The following is a 14277-nucleotide window of genomic DNA, read 5'->3' as shown; positions in this document are numbered from 1 at the left end:
TCGGATTCTATTCAACCCGTTTCAAATTCAGAAACAAACTACAAAGGATATTTGCTGCAACTATTTGTCTAAATCGAACCAAAAAGGCTTCTGTAAAATTTCTGAGATCATACAGAAATATCAACTTTCCTATGCAATTTCTCTTTTATCATTTATTTCATGCCAAAATCCATACCCAAAAAGAGACATGCTAAGTGCACCACTTTGCTTGACAGCATCATATTACTCTGAATTCAACACAGTAAGAGACAGGTCTGTAATGCTAAAGAATTGAAATTTTAAATGCCCTGCTAGATATTCACACCAAATCTAAAGGGAAACTGGCAATTTTTAGGATTTTCACTAATTTCTTTACTACTTATCCCTAGATTTGTCAAACATCTATTTGTAAGGCATGAAAAAGAAAAGTAAATGAAGAAATCCATAACTCTTTGTCCCGTAACCAGGTTCCTCCATCAATGCTCCCTTCCAAAATGGAATCCTTTCCTCCTGGCATTCAGCATAGACTGAACATACAGAGAAGTGGATTGATGAAACACTGTTTCGCTTTCTTCTCTACATTAGCAATGCTATCCCTGGCTTTGCCTTGTCTGAAGTAGATTATGATGTCATTTGCTAACTCTTTATTATGCACTTAAAAGAAAACAGAGCATTTCATGAAAAACGGTTAACACAAGTTAGTGGTGATTTTCAATGCCTCATTTAAATGCATCAATTTAGGAGAAGTGACAGCTCCCCTTTAATTTTATTTCTTGAACTAGTCATGTTTTGCTCTATAAAGAGAAACATTAACTGTCTTAGAAAATAGATCCATGATATAGAGTCTGAATCCTGACTCCCCCTCCCCATCCACCGTGAACATTTAAAAGTGTAGCACCAGGATGGCCGAGTGGTTAAGGCGTTGGACTTAAGATCCAATGGACGAATGTCCGCGTGGGTTCAAACCCCACTCCTGGTACACGATGTGTTCAAGTGACACTAATGGTTTTAACAATCCCAAATATTATTGATATAAAATTATAAAATTTTCGTTATTCGGATTCTATTCAACCCGTTTCAAATTCAGAAACAAACTACAAAGGATATTTGCTGCAAATATTTGTCTAAATCGAACCAAAAAGGCTTCTGTAAAATTTCTGAGATCATACAGAAATATCAACTTTCCTATGCAATTTCTCTTTTATCTTTTATTTCATGCCAAAATCCATACCCAAAAAGAGACATGCTAAGTGCACCACTTTGCTTGACAGCATCATATTACTCTGAATTCAACACAGTAAGAGACAGGTCTGTAATGCTAAAGAATTGAAATTTTAAATGCCCTGCTAGATATTCACACCAAATCTAAAGGGAAACTGTCAATTTTTAGGATTTTCACTAATTTCTTTACTACTTATCCCTAGATTTGACAAACATCTATTTGTAAGGCATGAAAAAGAAAAGTAAATGAAGAAATCCATAACTCTTTGTCCCGTAACCAGGTTCCTCCATCAATGCTCCCTTCCAAAATGGAATCCTTTCCTCCTGGCATTCAGCATAGACTGAACATACAGAGAAGTGGATTGATGAAACACTGTTTCGCTTTCTTCTCTACATTAGCAATGCTATCCCTGGCTTTGCCTTGTCTGAAGTAGATTATGATGTCATTTGCTAACTCTTTATTATGCACTTAAAAGAAAACAGAGCATTTCATGAAAAACGGTTAACACAAGTTAGTGGTGATTTTCAATGCCTCATTTAAATGCATCAATTTAGGAGAAGTGACAGCTCCCCTTTAATTTTATTTCTTGAACTAGTCATGTTTTGCTCTATAAAGAGAAACATTAACTGTCTTAGAAAATAGATCCATGATATAGAGTCTGAATCCTGACTCCCCCTCCCCATCCACCGTGAACATTTAAAAGTGTAGCACCAGGATGGCCGAGTGGTTAAGGCGTTGGACTTAAGATCCAATGGACGAATGTCCGCGTGGGTTCAAACCCCACTCCTGGTACACGATGTGTTCAAGTGACACTAATGGTTTTAACAATCCCAAATATTATTGATATAAAATTATAAAATTTTCGTTATTCGGATTCTATTCAACCCGTTTCAAATTCAGAAACAAACTACAAAGGATATTTGCTGCAAATATTTGTCTAAATCGAACCAAAAAGGCTTCTGTAAAATTTCTGAGATCATACAGAAATATCAACTTTCCTATGCAATTTCTCTTTTATCTTTTATTTCATGCCAAAATCCATACCCAAAAAGAGACATGCTAAGTGCACCACTTTGCTTGACAGCATCATATTACTCTGAATTCAACACAGTAAGAGACAGGTCTGTAATGCTAAAGAATTGAAATTTTAAATGCCCTGCTAGATATTCACACCAAATCTAAAGGGAAACTGGCAATTTTTAGGATTTTCACTAATTTCTTTACTACTTATCCCTAGATTTGACAAACATCTATTTGTAAGGCATGAAAAAGAAAAGTAAATGAAGAAATCCATAACTCTTTGTCCCGTAACCAGGTTCCTCCATCAATGCTCCCTTCCAAAATGGAATCCTTTCCTCCTGGCATTCAGCATAGACTGAACATACAGAGAAGTGGATTGATGAAACACTGTTTCGCTTTCTTCTCTACATTAGCAATGCTATCCCTGGCTTTGCCTTGTCTGAAGTAGATTATGATGTCATTTGCTAACTCTTTATTATGCACTTAAAAGAAAACAGAGCATTTCATGAAAAACGGTTAACACAAGTTAGTGGTGATTTTCAATGCCTCATTTAAATGCATCAATTTAGGAGAAGTGACAGCTCCCCTTTAATTTTATTTCTTGAACTAGTCATGTTTTGCTCTATAAAGAGAAACATTAACTGTCTTAGAAAATAGATCCATGATATAGAGTCTGAATCCTGACTCCCCCTCCCCATCCACCGTGAACATTTAAAAGTGTAGCACCAGGATGGCCGAGTGGTTAAGGCGTTGGACTTAAGATCCAATGGACGAATGTCCGCGTGGGTTCAAACCCCACTCCTGGTACACGATGTGTTCAAGTGACACTAATGGTTTTAACAATCCCAAATATTATTGATATAAAATTATAAAATTTTCGTTATTCGGATTCTATTCAACCCGTTTCAAATTCAGAAACAAACTACAAAGGATATTTGCTGCAACTATTTGTCTAAATCGAACCAAAAAGGCTTCTGTAAAATTTCTGAGATCATACAGAAATATCAACTTTCCTATGCAATTTCTCTTTTATCTTTTATTTCATGCCAAAATCCATACCCAAAAAGAGACATGCTAAGTGCACCACTTTGCTTGACAGCATCATATTACTCTGAATTCAACACAGTAAGAGACAGGTCTGTAATGCTAAAGAATTGAAATTTTAAATGCCCTGCTAGATATTCACACCAAATCTAAAGGGAAACTGGCAATTTTTAGGATTTTCACTAATTTCTTTACTACTTATCCCTAGATTTGACAAACATCTATTTGTAAGGCATGAAAAAGAAAAGTAAATGAAGAAATCCATAACTCTTTGTCCCGTAACCAGGTTCCTCCGTCAATGCTCCCTTCCAAAATGGAATCCTTTCCTCCTGGCATTCAGCATAGACTGAACATACAGAGAAGTGGATTGATGAAACACTGTTTCGCTTTCTTCTCTACATTAGCAATGCTATCCCTGGCTTTGCCTTGTCTGAAGTAGATTATGATGTCATTTGCTAACTCTTTATTATGCACTTAAAAGAAAACAGAGCATTTCATGAAAAACGGTTAACACAAGTTAGTGGTGATTTTCAATGCCTCATTTAAATGCATCAATTTAGGAGAAGTGACAGCTCCCCTTTAATTTTATTTCTTGAACTAGTCATGTTTTGCTCTATAAAGAGAAACATTAACTGTCTTAGAAAATAGATCCATGATATAGAGTCTGAATCCTGACTCCCCCTCCCCATCCACCGTGAACATTTAAAAGTGTAGCACCAGGATGGCCGAGTGGTTAAGGCGTTGGACTTAAGATCCAATGGACGAATGTCCGCGTGGGTTCAAACCCCACTCCTGGTACACGATGTGTTCAAGTGACACTAATGGTTTTAACAATCCCAAATATTATTGATATAAAATTATAAAATTTTCGTTATTCGGATTCTATTCAACCCGTTTCAAATTCAGAAACAAACTACAAAGGATATTTGCTGCAACTATTTGTCTAAAACGAACCAAAAAGGCTTCTGTAAAATTTCTGAGATCATACAGAAATATCAACTTTCCTATGCAATTTCTCTTTTATCTTTTATCTTTTATTTCATGCCAAAATCCATACCCAAAAAGAGACATGCTAAGTGCACCACTTTGCTTGACAGCATCATATTACTCTGAATTCAACACAGTAAGAGACAGGTCTGTAATGCTAAAGAATTGAAATTTTAAATGCCCTGCTAGATATTCACACCAAATCTAAAGGGAAACTGGCAATTTTTAGGATTTTCACTAATTTCTTTACTACTTATCCCTAGATTTGACAAACATCTATTTGTAAGGCATGAAAAAGAAAAGTAAATGAAGAAATCCATAACTCTTTGTCCCGTAACCAGGTTCCTCCATCAATGCTCCCTTCCAAAATGGAATCCTTTCCTCCTGGCATTCAGCATAGACTGAACATACAGAGAAGTGGATTGATGAAACACTGTTTCGCTTTCTTCTCTACATTAGCAATGCTATCCCTGGCTTTGCCTTGTCTGAAGTAGATTATGATGTCATTTGCTAACTCTTTATTATGCACTTAAAAGAAAACAGAGCATTTCATGAAAAACGGTTAACACAAGTTAGTGGTGATTTTCAATGCCTCATTTAAATGCATCAATTTAGGAGAAGTGACAGCTCCCCTTTAATTTTATTTCTTGAACTAGTCATGTTTTGCTCTATAAAGAGAAACATTAACTGTCTTAGAAAATAGATCCATGATAAAGAGTCTGAATCCTGACTCCCCCTCCCCATCCACCGTGAACATTTAAAAGTGTAGCACCAGGATTGCCGAGTGGTTAAGGCGTTGGACTTAAGATCCAATGGACGAATGTCCGTGTGGGTTCAAACCCCACTCCTGGTACACGATGTGTTCAAGTGACACTAATGGTTTTAACAATCCCAAATATTATTGATCCCTTGGAAAATTTTCGTTATTCGGATTCTATTCAAACCGTTTCAAATTCAGAAACAAACTACAAAAGATATTTGCTGCAACTATTTGTCTAAATCGAACCAAAAAGGCTTCTGTAAAATTTCTGAGATCATACAGAAATATCAACTTTCCTATGCAATTTCTCTTTTATCTTTTATTTCATGCCAAAATCCATACCCAAAAAGAGACATGCTAAGTGCACCACTTTGCTTGACAGCATCATATTACTCTGAATTCAACACAGTAAGAGACAGATCTGTAATGCTAAAGAATTGAAATTTTAAATGCCCTGCTAGATATTCACACCAAATCTAAAGGGAAACTGGCAATTTTTAGGATTTTCACTAATTTCTTTACTACTTATCCCTAGATTTGACAAACATCTATTTGTAAGGCATGAAAAAGAAAAGTAAATGAAGAAATCCATAACTCTTTGTCCCGTAACCAGGTACCTCCATCAATGCTCCCTTCCAAAATGGAATCCTTTCCTCCTGGCATTCAGCATAGACTGAACATACAGAGAAGTGGATTGATGAAACACTGTTTCGCTTTCTTCTCTACATTAGCAATGCTATCCCTGGCTTTGCCTTGTCTGAAGTAGATTATGATTTCATTTGCTAACTCTTTATTATGCACTTAAAAGAAAACAGAGCATTTCATGAAAAACGGTTAACACAAGTTAGTGGTGATTTTCAATGCCTCATTTAAATGCATCAATTTAGGAGAAGTGACAGCTCCCCTTTAATTTTATTTCTTGAACTAGTCATGTTTTGCTCTTTAAAGAGAAACATTAACTGTCTTAGAAAATAGATCCATGATAAAGAGTCTGAATCCTGACTCCCCCTCCCCATCCACCGTGAACATTTAAAAGTGTAGCACCAGGATGGCCGAGTGGTTAAGGCGTTGGACTTAAGATCCAATGGACGAATGTCCGCGTGGGTTCAAACCCCACTCCTGGTACACGATGTGTTCAAGTGACACTAATGGTTTTAACAATCCCATATATTATTGATATAAAATTATAAAATTTTCGTTATTCGGATTCTATTCAACCCGTTTCAAATTCAGAAACAAACTACAAAGGATATTTGCTGCAACTATTTGTCTAAATCGAACCAAAAAGGCTTCTGTAAAATTTCTGAGATCATACAGAAATATCAACTTTCCTATGCAATTTCTCTTTTATCTTTTATTTCATGCCAAAATCCATACCCAAAAAGAGACATGCTAAGTGCACCACTTTGCTTGACAGCATCATATTACTCTGAATTCAACACAGTAAGAGACAGGTCTGTAATGCTAAAGAATTGAAATTTTAAATGCCCTGCTAGATATTCACACCAAATCTAAAGGGAAACTGGCAATTTTTAGGATTTTCACTAATTTCTTTACTACTTATCCCTAGATTTGACAAACATCTATTTGTAAGGCATGAAAAAGAAAAGTAAATGAAGAAATCCATAACTCTTTGTCCCGTAACCAGGTTCCTCCATCAATGCTCCCTTCCAAAATGGAATCCTTTCCTCCTGGCATTCAGCATAGACTGAACATACAGAGAAGTGGATTGATGAAACACTGTTTCGCTTTCTTCTCTACATTAGCAATGCTATCCCTGGCTTTGCCTTGTCTGAAGTAGATTATGATGTCATTTGCTAACTCTTTATTATGCACTTAAAAGAAAACAGAGCATTTCATGAAAAACGGTTAACACAAGTTAGTGGTGATTTTCAATGCCTCATTTAAATGCATCAATTTAGGAGAAGTGACAGCTCCCCTTTAATTTTATTTCTTGAACTAGTCATGTTTTGCTCTATAAAGAGAAACATTAACTGTCTTAGAAAATAGATCCATGATATAGAGTCTGAATCCTGACTCCCCCTCCCCATCCACCGTGAACATTTAAAAGGGTAGCACCAGGATGGCCGAGTGGTTAAGGCGTTGGACTTAAGATCCAATGGACGAATGTCCACGTGGGTTCAAACCCCACTCCTGGTACACGATGTGTTCAAGTGACACTAATGGTTTTAACAATCCCAAATATTATTGATCCCTTGGAAAATTTTCGTTATTCGGATTCTATTCAAACCGTTTCAAATTCAGAAACAAACTACAAAAGATATTTGCTGCAACTATTTGTCTAAATCGAACCAAAAAGGCTTCTGTAAAATTTCTGAGATCATACAGAAATATCAACTTTCCTATGCAATTTCTCTTTTATCTTTTATTTCATGCCAAAATCCATACCCAAAAAGAGACATGCTAAGTGCACCACTTTGCTTGACAGCATCATATTACTCTGAATTCAACACAGTAAGAGACAGATCTGTAATGCTAAAGAATTGAAATTTTAAATGCCCTGCTAGATATTCACACCAAATCTAAAGGGAAACTGGCAATTTTTAGGATTTTCACTAATTTCTTTACTACTTATCCCTAGATTTGACAAACATCTATTTGTAAGGCATGAAAAAGAAAAGTAAATGAAGAAATCCATAACTCTTTGTCCCGTAACCAGGTACCTCCATCAATGCTCCCTTCCAAAATGGAATCCTTTCCTCCTGGCATTCAGCATAGACTGAACATACAGAGAAGTGGATTGATGAAACACTGTTTCGCTTTCTTCTCTACATTAGCAATGCTATCCCTGGCTTTGCCTAGTCTGAAGTAGATTATGATGTAATTTGCTAACTCTTTATTATGCACTTAAAAGAAAACAGAGCATTTCATGAAAAACGGTTAACACAAGTTAGTGGTGATTTTCAATGCCTCATTTAAATGCATCAATTTAGGAGAAGTGACAGCTCCCCTTTAATTTTATTTCTTGAACTAGTCATGTTTTGCTCTATAAAGAGAAACATTAACTGTCTTAGAAAATAGATCCATGATAAAGAGTCTGAATCCTGACTCCCCCTCCCCATCCACCGTGAACATTTAAAAGTGTAGCACCAGGATGGCTGAGTGGTTAAGGCGTTGGACTTAAGATCCAATGGACGAATGTCCGCGTGGGTTCAAACCCCACTCCTGGTACACGATGTGTTCAAGTGACACTAATGGTTTTAACAATCCCAAATATTATTGATCCCTTGGAAAATTTTCGTTATTCGGATTCTACTCAACCCGTTTCAAATTCAGAAATCAAACTACAAAGGATATTTGCTGCAACTATTTGTCTAAATCGAACCAAAAAGGCTTCTGTAAAATTTCTGAGATCATACAGAAATATCAACTTTCCTATGCAATTTCTCTTTTATCTTTTATTTCATGCCAAAATCCATACCCAAAAAGAGACATGCTAAGTGCACCACTTTGCTTGACAGCATCATATTACTCTGAATTCAACACAGTAAGAGACAGGTCTGTAATGCTAAAGAATTGAAATTTTAAATGCCCTGCTAGATATTCACACCAAATCTAAAGGGAAACTGGCAATTTTTAGGATTTTCACTAATTTCTTTACTACTTATCCCTAGATTTGACAAACATCTATTTGTAAGGCATGAAAAAGAAAAGTAAATGAAGAAATCCATAACTCTTTGTCCCGTAACCAGGTTCCTCCATCAATGCTCCCTTCCAAAATGGAATCCTTTCCTCCTGGCATTCAGCATAGACTGAACATACAGAGAAGTGGATTGATGAAACACTGTTTCGCTTTCTTCTCTACATTAGCAATGCTATCCCTGGCTTTGCCTTGTCTGAAGTAGATTATGATGTCATTTGCTAACTCTTTATTATGCACTTAAAAGAAAACAGAGCATTTCATGAAAAACGGTTAACACAAGTTAGTGGTGATTTTCAATGCCTCATTTAAATGCATCAATTTAGGAGAAGTGACAGCTCCCCTTTAATTTTATTTCTTGAACTAGTCATGTTTTGCTCTATAAAGAGAAACATTAACTGTCTTAGAAAATAGATCCATGATATAGAGTCTGAATCCTGACTCCCCCTCCCCATCCACCGTGAACATTTAAAAGTGTAGCACCAGGATGGCCGAGTGGTTAAGGCGTTGGACTTAAGATCCAATGGACGAATGTCCGCGTGGGTTCAAACCCCACTCCTGGTACACGATGTGTTCAAGTGACACTAATGGTTTTAACAATCCCAAATATTATTGATCCCTTGGAAAATTTTCGTTATTCGGATTCTATTCAAACCGTTTCAAATTCAGAAACAAACTACAAAAGATATTTGCTGCAACTATTTGTCTAAATCGAACCAAAAAGGCTTCTGTAAAATTTCTGAGATCATACAGAAATATCAACTTTCCTATGCAATTTCTCTTTTATCTTTTATTTCATGCCAAAATCCATACCCAAAAAGAGACATGCTAAGTGCACCACTTTGCTTGACAGCATCATATTACTCTGAATTCAACACAGTAAGAGACAGATCTGTAATGCTAAAGAATTGAAATTTTAAATGCCCTGCTAGATATTCACACCAAATCTAAAGGGAAACTGGCAATTTTTAGGATTTTCACTAATTTCTTTACTACTTATCCCTAGATTTGACAAACATCTATTTGTAAGGCATGAAAAAGAAAAGTAAATGAAGAAATCCATAACTCTTTGTCCCGTAACCAGGTACCTCCATCAATGCTCCCTTCCAAAATGGAATCCTTTCCTCCTGGCATTCAGCATAGACTGAACATACAGAGAAGTGGATTGATGAAACACTGTTTCGCTTTCTTCTCTACATTAGCAATGCTATCCCTGGCTTTGCCTAGTCTGAAGTAGATTATGATGTAATTTGCTAACTCTTTATTATGCACTTAAAAGAAAACAGAGCATTTCATGAAAAACGGTTAACACAAGTTAGTGGTGATTTTCAATGCCTCATTTAAATGCATCAATTTAGGAGAAGTGACAGCTCCCCTTTAATTTTATTTCTTGAACTAGTCATGTTTTGCTCTATAAAGAGAAACATTAACTGTCTTAGAAAATAGATCCATGATAAAGAGTCTGAATCCTGACTCCCCCTCCCCATCCACCGTGAACATTTAAAAGTGTAGCACCAGGATGGCTGAGTGGTTAAGGCGTTGGACTTAAGATCCAATGGACGAATGTCCGCGTGGGTTCAAACCCCACTCCTGGTACACGATGTGTTCAAGTGACACTAATGGTTTTAACAATCCCAAATATTATTGATCCCTTGGAAAATTTTCGTTATTCGGATTCTACTCAACTCGTTTCAAATTCAGAAATCAAACTACAAAGGATATTTGCTGCAACTATTTGTCTAAATCGAACCAAAAAGGCTTCTGTAAAATTTCTGAGATCATACAGAAATATCAACTTTCCTATGCAATTTCTCTTTTATCTTTTATTTCATGCCAAAATCCATACCCAAAAAGAGACATGCTAAGTGCACCACTTTGCTTGACAGCATCATATTACTCTGAATTCAACACAGTAAGAGACAGGTCTGTAATGCTAAAGAATTGAAATTTTAAATGCCCTGCTAAATATTCACACCAAATCTAAAGGGAAACTGGAAATTTTTAGGATTTTCACTAATTTCTTTACTACTTATCCCTAGATTTGACAAACATCTATTTGTAAGGCATGAAAAAGAAAAGTAAATGAAGAAATCCATAACTCTTGGTCCCGTAACCAGGTACCTCCATCAATGCTCCCTTCCAAAATGGAATCCTTTCCTCCTGGCATTCAGCATAGACTGAACATACAGAGAAGTGGATTGATGAAACACTGTTTCGCTTTCTTCTCTACATTAGCAATGCTATCCCTGGCTTTGCCTAGTCTGAAGTAGATTATGATGTAATTTGCTAACTCTTTATTATGCACTTAAAAGAAAACAGAGCATTTCATGAAAAACGGTTAACACAAGTTAGTGGTGATTTTCAATGCCTCATTTAAATGCATCAATTTAGGAGAAGTGACAGCTCCCCTTTAATTTTATTTCTTGAACTAGTCATGTTTTGCTCTATAAAGAGAAACATTAACTGTCTTAGAAAATAGATCCATGATAAAGAGTCTGAATCCTGACTCCCCCTCCCCATCCACCGTGAACATTTAAAAGTGTAGCACCAGGATGGCCGAGTGGTTAAGGCGTTGGACTTAAGATCCAATGGACGAATGTCTGCGTGGGTTCAAACCCCACTCCTGGTACACGATGTGTTCAAGTGACACTAATGGTTTTAACAATCCCAAATATTATTGTTCCCTTGGAAAATTTTCGTTATTCGGATTCTACTCAACCCGTTTCAAATTCAGAAATCAAACTACAAAGGATATTTGCTGCAACTATTTGTCTAAATCGAACCAAAAAGGCTTCTGTAAAATTTCTGAGATCATACAGAAATATCAACTTTCCTATGCAATTTCTATTTTATCTTTTATTTCATGCCAAAATCCATACCCAAAAAGAGACATGCTAAGTGCACCACTTTGCTTGACAGCATCATATTACTCTGAATTCAACACAGTAAGAGACAGGTCTGTAATGCTAAAGAATTGAAATTTTAAATGCCCTGCTAGATATTCACACCAAATCTAAAGGGAAACTGGCAATTTTTAGGATTTTCACTAATTTCTTTACTACTTATCCCTAGATTTGACAAACATCTATTTGTAAGGCATGAAAAAGAAAAGTAAATGAAGAAATCCATAACTCTTTGTCCCGTAACCAGGTTCCTCCATCAATGCTCCCTTCCAAAATGGAATCCTTTCCTCCTGGCATTCAGCATAGACTGAACATACAGAGAAGTGGATTGATGAAACACTGTTTCGCTTTCTTCTCTACATTAGCAATGCTATCCCTGGCTTTGCCTTGTCTGAAGTAGATTATGATGTCATTTGCTAACTCTTTATTATGCACTTAAAAGAAAACAGAGCATTTCATGAAAAACGGTTAACACAAGTTAGTGGTGATTTTCAATGCCTCATTTAAATGCATCAATTTAGGAGAAGTGACAGATCCCCTTTAATTTTATTTCTTGAACTAGTCATGTTTTGCTCTATAAAGAGAAACATTAACTGTCTTAGAAAATAGATCCATGATAAAGAGTCTGAATCCTGACTCCCCCTCCCCATCCACCGTGAACATTTAAAAGTGTAGCACCAGGATGGCCGAGTGGTTAAGGCGTTGGACTTAAGAACCAATGGACGAATGTCCGCGTGGGTTCAGACCCCACTCCTGGTACACGATGTGTTCAAGTGACACTAATGGTTTTAACAATCCCAAATATTATTGATCCCTTGGAAAATTTTCGTTATTCGGATTCTACTCAACCCGTTTCAAATTCAGAAACAAACTACAAAGGATATTTGCTGCAACTATTTGTCTAAATCGAACCAAAAAGGCTTCTGTAAAATTTCTGAGATCATACAGAAATATCAACTTTCCTATGCAATTTCTCTTTTATCTTTTATTTCATGCCAAAATCCATACCCAAAAAGAGACATGCTAAGTGCACCACTTTGCTTGACAGCATCATATTACTCTGAATTCAACACAGTAAGAGACAGGTCTGTAATGCTAAAGAATTGAAATTTTAAATGCCCTGCTAGATATTCACACCAAATCTAAAGGGAAACTGGCAATTTTTAGGATTTTCACTAATTTCTTTACTACTTATCCCTAGATTTGACAAACATCTATTTGTAAGGCATGAAAAAGAAAAGTAAATGAAGAAATCCATAACTCTTTGTCCCGTAACCAGGTACCTCCATCAATGCTCCCTTCCAAAATTGAATCCTTTCCTCCTGGCATTCAGCATAGACTGAACATACAGAGAAGTGGATTGATGAAACACTGTTTCGCTTTCTTCTCTACATTAGCAATGCTATCCCTGGCTTTGCCTAGTCTGAAGTAGATTATGATGTCATTTGCTAACTCTTTATTATGCACTTAAAAGAAAACAGAGCATTTCATGAAAAACGGTTAACACAAGTTAGTGGTGATTTTCAATGCCTCATTTAAATGCATCAATTTAGGAGAAGTGACAGCTCCCCTTTAATTTTATTTCTTGAACTAGTCATGTTTTGCTCTATAAAGAGAAACATTAACTGTCTTAGAAAATAGATCCATGATAAAGAGTCTGAATCCTGACTCCCCCTCCCCATCCACCGTGAACATTTAAAAGTGTAGCACCAGGATGGCCGAGTGGTTAAGGCGTTGGACTTAAGATCCAATGGACGAATGTCCGCGTGGGTTCAAACCCCACTCCCGGTACACGATGTGATCAAGTGACACTAATGGTTTTAACAATCCCAAATATTATTGATCCCTTGGAAAATTTTCGTTATTCGGATTCTATACAACCCGTTTCAAATTCAGAAACAAACTACAAAGGATATTTGCTGCAACTATTTGTCTAAATCGAACCAAAAAGGCTTCTGTAAAATTTCTGAGATCATACAGAAATATCAACTTTCCTATGCAATTTCTCTTTTATCTTTTATTTCATGCCAAAATCCATACCCAAAAAGAGACATGCTAAGTGCACCACTTTGCTTGACAGCATCATATTACTCTGAATTCAACACAGTAAGAGACAGGTCTGTAATGCTAAAGAATTGAAATTTTAAATGCCCTGCTAGATATTCACACCAAATCTAAAGGGAAACTGGCAATTTTTAGGATTTTCACTAATTTCTTTACTACTTATCCCTAGATTTGACAAACATCTATTTGTAAGGCATGAAAAAGAAAAGTAAATGAAGAAATCCATAACTCTTTGTCCCGTAACCAGGTTCCTCCATCAATGCTCCCTTCCAAAATGGAATCCTTTCCTCCTGGCATTCAGCATAGACTGAACATACAGAGAAGTGGATTGATGAAACACTGTTTCGCTTTCTTCTCTACATTAGCAATGCTATCCCTGGCTTTGCCTTGTCTGAAGTAGATTATGATGTAATTTGCTAACTCTTTATTATGCACTTAAAAGAAAACAGAGCATTTCATGAAAAACGGTTAACACAAGTTAGTGGTGATTTTCAATGCCTCATTTAAATGCATCAATTTAGGAGAAGTGACAGCTCCCCTTTAATTTTATTTCTTGAACTAGTCATGTTTTGCTCTATAAAGAGAAACATTAACTGTCTTAGAAAATAGTTCCATGATAAAGAGTCTGAATCCTGAC

The 14277-nt window shown here is 36.2% G+C and overlaps 13 non-coding genes across 13 annotated transcripts; all 13 read left to right on the top strand.

Moving 5' to 3' along the window:
* Positions 1 to 875: 875 nt before the first annotated feature.
* Positions 876 to 958, top strand: TRNAL-UAA (transfer RNA leucine (anticodon UAA)). Its single transcript has one exon. It is a non-coding gene; the product is annotated as a tRNA-Leu (tRNA).
* A 952-nt stretch (positions 959 to 1910) lies between these two features.
* On the top strand, positions 1911 to 1993 carry TRNAL-UAA (transfer RNA leucine (anticodon UAA)). The gene has a single exon. It is a non-coding gene; the product is annotated as a tRNA-Leu (tRNA).
* A 952-nt stretch (positions 1994 to 2945) lies between these two features.
* TRNAL-UAA (transfer RNA leucine (anticodon UAA)) lies at positions 2946 to 3028 on the top strand. The gene has a single exon. It is a non-coding gene; the product is annotated as a tRNA-Leu (tRNA).
* A 952-nt stretch (positions 3029 to 3980) lies between these two features.
* On the top strand, positions 3981 to 4063 carry TRNAL-UAA (transfer RNA leucine (anticodon UAA)). The gene has a single exon. It is a non-coding gene; the product is annotated as a tRNA-Leu (tRNA).
* A 959-nt stretch (positions 4064 to 5022) lies between these two features.
* Positions 5023 to 5105, top strand: TRNAL-UAA (transfer RNA leucine (anticodon UAA)). Its single transcript has one exon. It is a non-coding gene; the product is annotated as a tRNA-Leu (tRNA).
* A 949-nt stretch (positions 5106 to 6054) lies between these two features.
* Positions 6055 to 6137, top strand: TRNAL-UAA (transfer RNA leucine (anticodon UAA)). The gene has a single exon. It is a non-coding gene; the product is annotated as a tRNA-Leu (tRNA).
* Positions 6138 to 7089: 952 nt separating this feature from the next.
* Positions 7090 to 7172, top strand: TRNAL-UAA (transfer RNA leucine (anticodon UAA)). Its single transcript has one exon. It is a non-coding gene; the product is annotated as a tRNA-Leu (tRNA).
* A 949-nt stretch (positions 7173 to 8121) lies between these two features.
* Positions 8122 to 8204, top strand: TRNAL-UAA (transfer RNA leucine (anticodon UAA)). The gene has a single exon. It is a non-coding gene; the product is annotated as a tRNA-Leu (tRNA).
* Positions 8205 to 9154: 950 nt separating this feature from the next.
* Positions 9155 to 9237, top strand: TRNAL-UAA (transfer RNA leucine (anticodon UAA)). The gene has a single exon. It is a non-coding gene; the product is annotated as a tRNA-Leu (tRNA).
* A 949-nt stretch (positions 9238 to 10186) lies between these two features.
* TRNAL-UAA (transfer RNA leucine (anticodon UAA)) lies at positions 10187 to 10269 on the top strand. Its single transcript has one exon. It is a non-coding gene; the product is annotated as a tRNA-Leu (tRNA).
* A 950-nt stretch (positions 10270 to 11219) lies between these two features.
* Positions 11220 to 11302, top strand: TRNAL-UAA (transfer RNA leucine (anticodon UAA)). The gene has a single exon. It is a non-coding gene; the product is annotated as a tRNA-Leu (tRNA).
* Positions 11303 to 12252: 950 nt separating this feature from the next.
* Positions 12253 to 12335, top strand: TRNAL-UAA (transfer RNA leucine (anticodon UAA)). Its single transcript has one exon. It is a non-coding gene; the product is annotated as a tRNA-Leu (tRNA).
* Positions 12336 to 13284: 949 nt separating this feature from the next.
* TRNAL-UAA (transfer RNA leucine (anticodon UAA)) lies at positions 13285 to 13367 on the top strand. The gene has a single exon. It is a non-coding gene; the product is annotated as a tRNA-Leu (tRNA).
* Positions 13368 to 14277: the final 910 nt, after the last annotated feature.

The sequence above is a fragment of the Pelobates fuscus genome, chromosome 2 (assembly GCF_036172605.1).
Source record: "Pelobates fuscus isolate aPelFus1 chromosome 2, aPelFus1.pri, whole genome shotgun sequence".
Lineage (NCBI taxonomy): Eukaryota > Metazoa > Chordata > Amphibia > Anura > Pelobatidae > Pelobates > Pelobates fuscus.
The sequence above is the reverse complement of the archived record's forward strand: the minus strand, read 5'-3'. Positions and strand labels throughout refer to the sequence as shown.